General features: G+C 48.5%; 1 protein-coding gene across 1 annotated transcript in view; it reads right to left on the bottom strand.

The window, feature by feature from the left end:
- NFASC (neurofascin) overlaps window positions 1-12,793 on the bottom strand; it is a 177,444-nt gene that overhangs the window by 129,555 nt on the left and 35,096 nt on the right.

Raw genomic sequence — 12,793 nt, 5'->3', positions numbered from 1 at the left:
TAGGGCAACGAAGCCCAAAGGATTATTCTTTTCAAATCATAGGGGGGGAACTCCAGGCTTGGATTTCCATTGTAAAAGAAAAGGTCCAGAAAATTTCTCTGGCTCATTTGCATCTGAAAGACCAGGGAGGTATTTAGGTAGTGTATAGAATGTTGGCCTCCATGAGCTTGGGCAAGTGACTTAACTTCCCTGAACCTCTCCTCAGCTTCATTACCTTTAAAACTCAGGATGGGTCCCTATCTCACTGGACAGCCCTATAAAAGGATGTGAAGTTAGTAGTACGTGAATATACAGAATAGCACAGGTTCCTGATAGCACATAATAGATAATTGATAAAATTTAGTTTTTCTTTCCTTGATGAACCAAAGATGGTCTGTTATATTCTGATATTAAGAAGCTTAATGGAATCAAACTCCAAAAGTCAGCTGGTGGCCAAGAGTAGCTAAAACACACCAAAAAAGAAGCTTCTAGAGAAAGGAACTCAAAACTCCTAAGTCCCAATACTTATCAAAGACTGAAGTATTGGAAGCATACCACTTGCCACAGGCACCAACTTGGAGAAGACAGGGTGCCAGGCTAGAGGAGCAGGAATGCACATCACTCTGGGCCTTGGACAGCAGTAAATTTAAGCAGGAACTGCTGGTAGGAGGGGCTGCTGAGCATTTAAATACCATAATGGCTCAAACAGATATTTGTATACAAATGTTCATAATAGCAGCATTATTCACAACAGCCAAAAGGCAGAAACAACTCAGATGTCCACTGGCAGATGAATGGATAAACAAAATGTGGTATACCTATACAATCAAATGTTAATTCAGCTTTAAAAAGGAATGGAATTCTGATATTTGCTACAACAGGGATGAATTTGGAAGACATTATGCTAAGTGATATAAGTCACATACAAACACTGCATGATTCTGCTCATATGAAATACCGAGAATAATGGAATTCATAGAGACAGAAAGTAGAATGAAGGTTGCCAGGTGCCAGGGGAAGAGGGAATGGGGAGTTAATGTTTAATGGGTATGGAATTTCAGTTTGGGAAGATAAAAAGTTCTGGAGATGGATGGTGGTAATGGTTGCACCTAATGTAAATGTGTCTGGTACCATGAACAGTATAATTTAAAATGGTTAAAATTTTATGTTGTGTATTGCAAGAGCCAAGGGCAGGCTGCCTCAAGGTGTACCATACTGGCATGCAGTTTATAAAAAGATTATTAAGCTAAAAAAAAATCAAGACCCAAAAGACTCAGGAAAAAACTTTGACCTCTGCCTTCTACACATACCAACTGCCTAAAAAGTTTTAGATAGAGGACCTGCTCCAAAAAGGGAGCTATCACCACAAATAACTACATTATGCTATAAACTAGGGAGAGTAGGCTGAGAGGTACCTAGTAGAGCCTGACTGACCAAAGTCATCTAGGTCCCACCAAAGTCCTCTAGGTCCCACCGTTTCTGAGTGGTCCGACAACATTTGTTTACCAAATGCTGACACTTTTTCATTCTTCTGTGAATTGCATTCCTTTTCTTTGAAGTCACAGATGCTACCCCTTCTCCCTAATTCAGGATGACATATATACCTCATTTTGTCTGAATGTCTTTGGATTGTCATGTCTGTGTAGATTCCCGGTATGTATGAAATTAAGCTCGAATTTTCTCTTGTTACTCTATTTCACGTCAACTTAATTGACTTAATTCTCAATGTAGCTAGAGGAATCTTGAAAGATATAGAAAAATTTCTTCCTCCCCAACAGTATATTTTACCACAATGAAATAATAATATGATGATAAAACAAAAGAAAAAAAATACCATAATGACAGCATCTTGATTTTAGTTTGTATTCCTTTTCCCCAAGAAATGAAAGCACCTTTAAAATATCCTTCAAATTAAAAAAAAAAATCCTTCAAATATGCCCACTTGTGGAGATAGGTCAACAGGATCCCAGAAAGGTTATGCAAATTGCAGGAAATCTTTAGCACTGTGTCCTTCTCTGTCCAGATTGACACCCAGGATCATTGCCACCATGTAAGAATCAGTGCTTACATGTGCTGCCTTTCCATCCTGCCCAAGAAGACGAGAAGCTGCAGACCTGAGCACAAAGAGAAGACTGTGGCACGGTCAGCTCTAGTCACAAGATGGCCAATAAGCCAAGCTCCCTGCTGCTTGTCCTCCAACACATCCCTGCCAGGCAGGATACACACCCCACAGGCTGGACCTAAAGTCTGCTTCCTCTCCTTCCATGCCCCTCAATTCATTCAAAAGAACCCCTGAATTCTAGGATAGGAGCTTTCATACTCACCTCAATGCAAAGAATGGCAGCAGTAGTGGTAACAAAGCCAGCAGCAGGAGAGAAGCCAGCTCAGTTGCCTGTCCACCTCCACATTATGCAGGCTCTGTCACCTGGAACCTCACAGCCATTTCTCATGGTTGAGAGTCATTCCTCACATCTTGCTTTTCCCCAAACCTCCTCTCCCTACCATTTCCCTAGACCTAGTGCCAAAGCAAAGGGAAGGGAGGAATCTTTCTCCTGCCACAGACTCAAGGAATACCATGTCCACACACCAGGTGAGAGTAGGCTGAAGGGCTCGGGAAGAACAGAGGGGGTGCAGAGATGCCGGCAGGGGCCATGCCCGTGCAGGAATCTCAAATAATTTATTCTCCCCTGAAGCTTATCAAACTCTAGCAGTGACACAAAGACCATACTGCACACACATAGATATCTAGAATGTGCAAATCAATCTACAGTGACCAAAAGTTGCTCTGTGCTTGCCTGGGGCCAGGGGCTGGGGGGAGAATGCCTGCAGATAGAATGAGGGCATTTTCAGGGGTGATGAAATATTCTATAACTTGATTGGAGTGGTGATTACATATGTCAAATCTCATCTGACTACACTTTTAAAATGAGTACATTTTATTGAATGTAAATTATACTCCAATACAGTTTATTTTAAAAGTGAAAAGATAAAAACACTATGAGCACTAGAGACTCGTGTGCTTTAGTAGTAATTTAGAAGGCAGATCTTAAAGGCTTAAGAAGGAAGACAATACATTCCAAATGACTGTATATTTACCAGACGATTCTTGGCTGAATCTAAAGGGCCTGCAGAGCCCTCCTCCCTCCACCTCTCCCACAACCTCAGAATTTCAGAGTTAGGCAAACAAAGACTCCATCAGACCTCTCCTCAAGCCGCTGGAAGTTGAGTTCCAAATGCTCTTCAGAACTAGTTAATCACATCCTGTCTTGGTTGGGGATTTGGGGGGGGGGGGAATAGGGTGGCTGGTACCTACCATTGGCTCTTGGTGTGTGCTTAGGCCCATTACCATGTCACTCCCATACAAAGAGCCCCCAGCAGGGGAGCTGAGGGGCACTGGAGAGAGAGAAAGCCCTGAGAACAGCTCAAGCCTGGTGATGGGGAGCAGTTACTCCTACGGATTGTACAGGTTTCTGGCTCTAAGGCCTCTGGTCCATCTGCAAACATTTTGCAGAATGTTCCTTCACAGACTGTTTTTAGGGAGAAGCAGCACTTTACTTATTTATTTTTAAAATATCTATTTATTTGGTGGGGGGGAGAGAGAGAGAGAACACAGAAGCAGGGAGAGTGGCAGGGGAGAGGGAAAAGCAGGCTACCCGCTGAGCAGGGAGCCCAATGCAGGGCTCAATCCCAGGACCCTGAGATCATGACCTGAGCTGAAATCAAGAGCGGACTGACTGAGCTGCCCAGGCACTCTGGGAGGAGAAGCATTTTCACTTTCTAATACTGTATTATTCAGGCACTTCCAGATTCCTCATTCTGTTTCTTATTCCCTTTCTTCCAGTTAAATATAGTCTCTTCTCTGACATGTTGAGCAGTATGGCTGACTGCTGGCCCACCCTGGAGGCTGACAGGCAGTGGCCCAAGGTGGAGGTCTCCTCTCTCACCTTCAGAGATTCACCACCAGGGAATGTAGGGTTAGGAGGAAGGAACATGAATAGGACACTTGGATTTGTTCAGAGTCAGAAATCCAGCTTCCAGAGGTGTCTGCAGACCCAAAACAGAACCACTTTCAAATTCTGACTTTCCCACTTAATCACTGTGTGACCTTAGGCAAGTCACTTAACCTGTTTCCCCTTCTACAGATAGAATGGGGACTGTGGTATTTGACTCATCAAGTTATGGAAAGAACTGAATCAAAAGGATAGGGCAGTGACTGGGGACAGCCAGAAAGCATTATGTCTCCATTGTCCTCTCAACCCCCTCATTCTGACCCTGCTTAGTCTGGAGCCAAGTGGAAAGTTACCTGTCCTTTTAAAAAATGATCATCAATGTGGGGCTATCACAGGGCCCAGCTTTAAGCTTCCTATACCAGAAGGAGAATATGTGACATTCATACAGAAATGAAAATGTGGATCCTTCGGTACTTCTAAATGTCAACAGATGTTTGCTTTAGGCATGCATAGTGTCCTTGGATCCCTGAGAAGTATAAACTGGACGATGTTCAGCCCAGGGACAAGGCAGGGCTGGTCAAAGGAGAAGGGTGCTGGTAGAGAAAGGGAGGGACCTGGGGCAGAGGCAGTCAGGACAGAAAGCCAGAAACGTGGGGAGAAGGAAATGGATGCAGGATGGTGGGTTGGAGGTGCAGCAGCTGGAATGTGGAGAGCCTGTCACAGGGCAGAAAGGGGCAGAAGAGAGCCCTGATTCAACTCTAGGCCCTCAAACGGTGGGTAACACTGAGCTATGAGGAAGACTCGCCAGGTCAGACACATGGGATAAACCAGAAGTGGACTCTTACCTCTATAGACCCAAAATAAATGGGGCTGCAGGCAGCTCATGGAGCAGAAGTCCTGGACCTTGAGCATCTGGCCTCACACTGGCTCCTGCAGCTAAAGGGAGCAGCAGCAGGATGCAGCCAGGAGACCTCTGGACTATTTAACCTGAGCCAAGGAGAAAAGCAGAGGATAGAGCTTCTGGCACTTGGTGAGGCCACCTGCCCAACACAGAACTGGGCCCCAGTGGGAGACAGAGTGGGGTGGCGTGGGAGAGAGACTGAAGTGGCTGTGTGGCGGCCCTGGACAGAGGGGTCTTCCTCCTTTCTCCTGGGCTAAGTGACGTTGTGGATTAGTTCATCTATCTTCATGAAGTCCCAAGAGACAGGTGCTGTTAATGTCATACTTGACAGCTGAGGGAACCAGGGGGTCAGCCAGCTAGGGGTAGAACTTGGCCAGAAACCCAGGCAGCCTACACCCATTCCTCACTGCAGCAATCAAGGGAGAAGAGAGAGCATTCTCCCACCCTGCATATTCTACTCTGAGGTTGCTGCCATGGTATAGATCAGGGGACCGAGGGCATGAAATGGGGAGGGTAGCCCTGGGGCTGCCTGGCTAGAGGAGTCAGCATCCTCCCCAAATGGCTCACCAATCCCACCTCAGCATGGACAGCCCCCAGCAGTGGTCCCTAAGCTCACATGAACTACAGATGCTTGCATCATATGGGAGGGGGTGGTTCCAGGAATGGAGCCCCAGCAAAGCCAGGGATCTCTTTCTGGGCACGTCTGACTGGAAGGCTCAAATGAAAAACCTATTAACCCCCAGGCTGCTCCAGAGCTCCCTGGGGCGGCTTCCCTCTCCTGGCTTCCTCTCTCTATTGGGCCCTCAGCAGACACTCCCCTCCCCATGCCAGCCTTTTTTTCTAGACCCCAAATCTCAGTTGGATCCGTGGCATGCTCAGAGGCTGCTGTGCAACTGATGCATGGTCCTGCATCTCTCACGGACAGCTTACTGACATAAGATCTCCAAGTGGCCATTAATCCAGAGTCCGGCCTGTGCGAAGGCCTCCTCCTGAAGCACTAGATACTTCCCAAAGATCTCCAAGGAAGATTTCACCTGGCCCTTCTTACTGTCAAGAAGTCCTTCTTTGCATCTGACCTCAGTCCTCCTTATGGCCTACCTCCAAAACAAAGCATGCTGTTGCCTTCTACTGGGAGACAGCCCACTACAGTCTCAGGAGAGCAGGGTCTTGGGCTGGGGAGGACAACTGGCTTGGTCACGGATGGTGTGACCCTAGGCAACATGCTTATCTTCTCTGTTTCCTCCATTCTAAAAGAACAGTAGCACCTGTTACAGGAGATAACCAGACACCACGTGCTTGGAGAAGAGCCCATCCCAGGTAGACTCTCAGTGAGCAGTTGCCTGTTAGAGTTATAGTTGTGATGGCTTTCCCATCCCTGAGAAAGGCCATCTTGCCTATCCCTCCTGGTACACGCTGGGCTTGTCTTCTTGAGAGGGGAGGGCCCGTGGCACGACTCAGCCTGCCTGCCTCTATGAGGAAGGCCCTTGTCTCTGTTCTTGGACCTTCTAGGAACCTCCCACACCAACTGACAACCATAAAATAGTCAGTAGGAATCCCCGAAAATTTTGGTGGAAGATGCTGGGTCATTCCTCCAGGCTAGGTGCCTAGGCAGGCAGACTGCAGTTGGGTTAATCACACACACCCCTACTCCTGACCTCCCGCTGTTTTGCCAGCTCTGGTGCCCTCTGTTAGTAGAAGAGTACCCAGCCTGACACATAAATCATAGAAACAGTGCTCCGAGGAGCATGCAGATGCTTCTAAAAATAGTCACCACCTCTTCTGACTGTGGGAAGGAAGGGAAATGAGTGCCCACAGCATCTGTAGGAGTGGAAAGCCTGAGGAAGAGCTACCGTACTCTGCAGGGCCACCTCCTCATCCCACTGCTCTGCGACTAGGACCAGGGTGGGCCATCCAGGGGTGCAGCGTACTCAAGGAACCTGCATTGTTTGCTTTGTGCATTCAGGTAAGGGGGTAGCCTGCATAGCTCTGAGACATTGACATTGACACTGCCCTGGGGAAAAGTCTGGCTTGCCTTTGGGGAGATTGCCCCTTCTGATTTGAGCCTCCAATAACCTAGAATCAGCCCATTCTGGCTCTAATACAGCCTCAAACCTTCCTGGGTTAAGTAGGGTCATGTAATCCTCAATCCGAACAAAAAGTTCAAGTCACTGAGTCCAAGCCCTGCCTCAGGGAGCCATGTACCCACAAGGAAGGCAGGAGAGACAGTCCCTGCACCGGCCTCCTTCTCACCCCCAACTTATAAGCAAACCAGCACACGGCTTCTTAGAGCTGGCTTGAGATGGAAACGTTTCCCGGATCAGGGGAGCTCCAGGCCAGAGCCACTCGCCATGGCCAAAGGGAGTACCATTAGCTCCTGACAGAGCCAGTTGACCCAGGCCTGCCTGCACCCTGGCTTCCCTCCTGTTTTGGTTCAACTCAAAGTGAAAGAGAATCAAGACACCCTGAATCAAAACCTGCTCTGCATCCCTAGAAGCCAGCGGAGAGCAAAATGGTCTATTCTCACTTCCTCCCAACCAGCAGCTTCTGCATGCCAGGACTGAGTGGGACAGGATGAGCCGAAGAGGGCTGTTTTGGGATGGTGGGGCCCAGAGCCAAGGGCTGAGGGAGAGACAGGGAGGAGCTCGGGAGGGCTAACCCAGAGGGATAAGTCACAGAGTTAATACGGGCTTTGCAATCAGGTGCACAGCCTGAGATCCTCCTCTGCCAAATGCTCCTCAGCCTCTCTTTCCCAGACACCCTTCAGACAAAGCTCCCCTACGAGGCTCTCCTTGCCAGGACTTGGGAGCCTCGTCCCTTGCTGCGCTTCCTCCAAAATTGAAGCTAATCCCTCCTTATCACTTCTCTCCCTTCTGGCCTGCTTCCTTCATGTTTCACACCCTAATACCAAACCAGTCCTCTCACTGGCTAGGAAGCTTCCTGCAGACCTTGCACATACACACAACTCCAGCATCTTCAGGAAATGAGGCACAATCCTAACACAGGCCACTTTGGATCTTAGAAGGCCAAAGCAGAAGGACTCACCCAGAAGGAATGGGGCAGGGACAGGAGGCCGGGAGTGGGGTAGAGTTGACCACTCCACCTCTCTCCTGAACGAGTTGTGCTCCAGTTCATCCAGCGTCTTCTCAGCCTCCCTCCGTGGGGACAGATGGGGATGGAAAGCTGGGCATTTCTCAGGACCCAGGCTATTCCAATGTGCAGAAGCCTGAGCAAAATCCCAGCTAGATCTGCCCCCCTGGATGCTGGCCTCAGAGCAAACACAGCAGCCCTACTCCGGGTGGAATCAAAATAATTCCTGGTTTCCCTGTTCCTTGCCACCTCCCACTTGCCACCTCCCCAGCCCTTGGTGACATAAACAGGGCTTTATTATCTCAAGCCCACCACGTCCTCTCAAAGTGCTGTGAATGGAATCCCACACAATACACTTGTTTATTAATAACCATTCAGCCCCCCACCCCCCCACCCCAGCTTGCTCATTCGCTCACCACTGGGTCTCCCTCATGCATAATGGAAGAGTTATGTGGCCCATGACACAAGCCAGGCTGTGCTGCTCAGCCTCTGAAGGAATAGACAGAGAGAAGTACCAGGCTGGGCCAGGCTCCCCAAGGCAGGGGTGGAAGGAGGAGCAGACCCCCCACTTAAGACCAGAAGATGTAATGTTCTGTGGGTGGTATCGGCCTCCCCCATACGCATGCCCTACCCGAACCCAAGCCAGGATGGCAGCGGGTCATGTAACACTTATTCAACACCCTCCCCGCCCAATCCAAAGCCCCACAAAGGACGAGGGCTCACAGTGTCAACTACAGCTCGCTGGCCCACTTCTCCTCTAAAGCCTCAGGACAAACCTCTCTCTCTTCCACTCAATAGCCCATCACACATGTGACTGTGGCCACGAGTGTACCCTCGCCTTCTGTCTAGCATCTAAGTCCTCGCCAGACTATGTATCTCCAGTCCCGTTGCCTTGCATGCAACTACTTCCATATCCTGTACCAACCTGTTCCCCCTGCAATGGCCAAAATTCTGAGGGTCAGGCTTCCTCTTAAAGTGTACAGCCCAGCCCTCCTATATTGCTGGTAAGAGTGGACTCTGCTGACATTCCTCTGGAGGGAAATCTGAAAATGCATCTAAAAGTCTTAAAAATGGGATGCCTGGGTGGCTTGGTAATTGAGCATTTGCCTTCGGCTCTGGGCATGATCCTGGGTCCAAGGATTGAGTCTCGCATTGGGCTCCCCGTGGGGAGCCTGTGTCTCCCTCTCTGTCTCTGCCTCTCTCTGTGTGTCTCTCATAAATAAATAAATAAATAAAATCTTTAAAAAAAATAAAGTCTTAAAAATGTTTATGCCCTGGGGCACCTGAGTGGGTCAGTCGGTTAAGCATCTGACTCTTGATTTCAGCTCCGGTCATGATCTTGGGATTGTGGGATTGAACTGCTGTCAGGCTCCATGCTCAGCAGGAGTATGCTTGAGATTCTCTCTCCTTCTGCCTCTGCCCCCCCCCCCCCCCCGCTCATGCTTTCTCGCTCTCTTTAATATATAAGCAAAATATTTTAAGTTTTATCTATTTATTCATGAGACACAAACACACACACACACACACACAGAGGCAGAGACACAGGCAGAGGGAGAAGCAGGCTCCACGCAGGGAGCCCGACGTGGGATTCGATCCCCGGTCTCCAGGCTCTGGGCTGAAGGCGGCGCTAAACTGCTGAGCCACCCAGGCTGCCCTAAACAAAATCTTCTTTAAAAATGTTTATGCTGGGGCACCTGAGTAGTGATTGAGCATCTGCCTTTGGCTCAGGTCGTGATCCTGGGGTCCTGGGATTGAGTCCCTGCAGGGAACCTGCTTCTCCTTCTGCCTGTGTCTCTGTCTCTCTGTGTGTCTCTCATGAATAAATAAAAAATCTTTTTAAAAAGTTTATGCTTTGTTTCATAAATTCTACTTCTGAGGGTAGATCTTAGGTAAATAATCAAAGATAACTAAAATATGTAATTCACACAAATGTTCATCAGAATATTGTTTATAATAGTAAAAAGTTAGAAACAATCTAAAGGGCCATCACTAGGGGAAATGATAAACTATGCCACGTCCATGGTGTGACAGGAAGTAGTGTCTGAAAATAAGGATTCTGGGGCAGCCCCAGTGGCTCAGCAGTTTAGCGTCTGCCTTCAGCCCAGGGCATGATCCTGGAGACCCGGGATCGAGTCCCACGTCAGGCTCCCTGCATGGAGTCTGCTTCTCCCTCTGCCTGTGTCTCTGCCTCTCTCTCTGTGTGTCTCTTATGAATAAATAAATAAAATATTTTTTAAAAAAATGAAAATAAGGATTCTGGAGCCAGATGATGTGGGTTCAAAATCTGGCTCTGCCATTTACTGGCTGTGTACCTTGGGCAAGTTATTCAGCCTCTCTGTATCCCATTCTCTTCATTTGTATAATTAAGATAATAATAGTATTAATCTCAAGTTACAAAATTCAATGAATGATAATGCCCGACACATATGGTAAATAACAAAAAAAAAACTGGATTCTTATTACTATCATAAGCCATTAAATGTCATATAATTATTAAAATGATGAAATCATATTTTAATGATACGAAAAATTATTCAGTGAAGATAGCAAATTACAAAAAGAGTAAGAATGGCGTCTCTTTGGGTGGTAAAATTACGGATAATCCGCATTTTTTCCTTTGCACTTATATATATTTTCTAAATGTTCGTCAAAGAACATAAACTCCTTTTATTCATAAGAAAAGGTATCTGTAACAGTGTGGTATGATCCCCAGCACAGAACACACACCAGCCCTGGTTCCAGATGCTGCCCTTCCTCTGGGAAAGCTCAGCTTGCACTGCCTCTCTGACCATCACATCACGTTGCTGGCTCTTATTGAGCTCAAGTCAACATCGCAGCCCCCTGGCCCTGGCTCCCTCCTGCCCTACACCTTGCCCCCAGCCTGGCTTTCTCCCAGGGACTACTGTCGAGCCTTTTCTCTTGTTTATAATGAACACTCGCTAGTAGAGTTTCTAAGAATGTAGGAAGGATACTTGAGGAAGGCACACCAGAGTGGAGGGTGTCGGTCCTATGGTTCAGAGCCAGAATAGAAGGGTACACCCCAGGTGGGGGCAAAGGGAGCCCATTTCCCACATCAGCACGGTAAGAGAGGGGTTAGGAGAGAAACCAGATTTAACCCACATTGAAAGGAAAAAAAGGAGGTTAGATTTTTTTTTAAAGATTTTATTTATTTATTCATGAGAGTCACAGAGAGAAAGGCAGAGACAAGGCAGAGGGAGAAGCAGGCTCCCTGTGGGGAGCCTGATGCAGGACTCGATCCCACGACCCCACGACCCCAGGATCATGACCTGAGCCAAAGGCAGACGCTCATCCACTGAGCCACCCAGGTGCCCCAGATTCTATTATTATTATTTTTTAGATTTTTTAAAAAACTTATTAGAGAGGGCACAAGCAGAGTGAGAGGCATAGGAAGAAGCAGATTTCACCCTGAGTGGGGAGCCCAACGTGGGGCTCGATCCCTGGACCTGGAGATCATGACCTCAGATAAAGGCACTTAACCATCTGAGCCACCCAGGTGCCCAAGGAGGTTAGATTCTGAGAAAATCAGGCAAGCATTCAGATGGGGGCGGCGGTGTCCCCAGAGAGCAGGGCCACCCCACTGCTTTGGCGGTCTACTGTCTTCTGGAGGTTTCTTTTGAGGCAGCCATACAGGTCAATCCCCCAGAGCCAGCTGTGTCACAGCTCCCTTCTTGAGTGAGGGAGACTGCCCCAGTGCAGAACAGGGGGTTAGGAAGGATTGGTAGCCAGAGGGGAGGAATGCAATAGGGAGCAGGGAGACCTGCTGGGGCTGGCTGGCCTCAATGTGGGTCACATTCGCAGAGGACAGCCCACAGCAGTACAGGATGGCCGTGGCTGTGAAAACAGCTGGCGTGCCTGTGGGAGAGCTCCAGCTTGACCCAGGTCCTAGGCGGGGCTCCCCACCCCTGCCCCTGCAGGCTCACCCCCCTGCCACCCACTGCCCCCCCCCCAGAGGCCCGGTGTGCCAAGCCCCGCCTACCCACTCTCCCATACCAGAAGAGATAAGCAATGCAGTGATCTGGGGGACGGTTGACCTTGCCAGAGTGTGGCCAAGTGATTGCCTACAGGAAAGGAGGGGACAGCGTGGGGCTGGGTGAGCCTGAGGCCCTCAAACTGCAGTTGTTAAATGACCCTGGTTGTCCTGGCTAAAGGTCTTTTTCCTCTCTGGGTGCATAATCCTCACTTCCAGGGATGGAAAGTGAATTCTATTGTAACAGGAAACCTGCAGTATTTTGTCTGAAGGATTTAAGCAGAACTGTGGGTGGCTCCTGTCAGAGGAGCTGTAGAAAGCCAAGCACGGAGGCGGAGAGCACCTTTGAGGGCTCATCCAGCGTGGAGACCCCAGGATCACACAGGGCTGGCGGCACCATCAAGAAAGAAGCCATTCAAAGGGGACCCAGGAGGAAAATGTGAGGAGTCTCCCTGCGCCCACCAGCACCCACAGCACCTGAGTCAGCACCCACTGGAGCATATGTCTGCCTCAGCTGTGGTGCGACTGCCTCATGGGTGTGCTTGGGGTTGTGTCTACATGTGAGCATGTATTCATGAGTGTGCATGAAAGCATGTACCTGTGCATCCTTGGGAAGAGTTTCAGTTCCCAAATGTGTGGCTCAGTGAGTGTGAGCACTCTGCTTGGCTCTGTGTGTATGTGCACGTGTGTGTGTATGTGTGTGTGTATGTGTGTGTGTGTGTGTGTGGGAGAGAGAGAGAAAAAGTGTTTAGGGTATGTATATGTCTTCCTGGCTGGTTTGGTAGGCATATGCGTAGGTGTGTCCTATAATTTCCGTCTTATATGCATGACTTATGTTATTAGTGTGTCTCAGTATGTGTGGGTACCTGTCTTACGGTTATCTATAGG

This window comes from Canis lupus, chromosome 38 (genome assembly GCF_011100685.1).
Source record: "Canis lupus familiaris isolate Mischka breed German Shepherd chromosome 38, alternate assembly UU_Cfam_GSD_1.0, whole genome shotgun sequence".
Taxonomy (NCBI): Eukaryota; Metazoa; Chordata; class Mammalia; order Carnivora; family Canidae; genus Canis; species Canis lupus.
The sequence above is the reverse complement of the archived record's forward strand: the minus strand, read 5'-3'. Positions and strand labels throughout refer to the sequence as shown.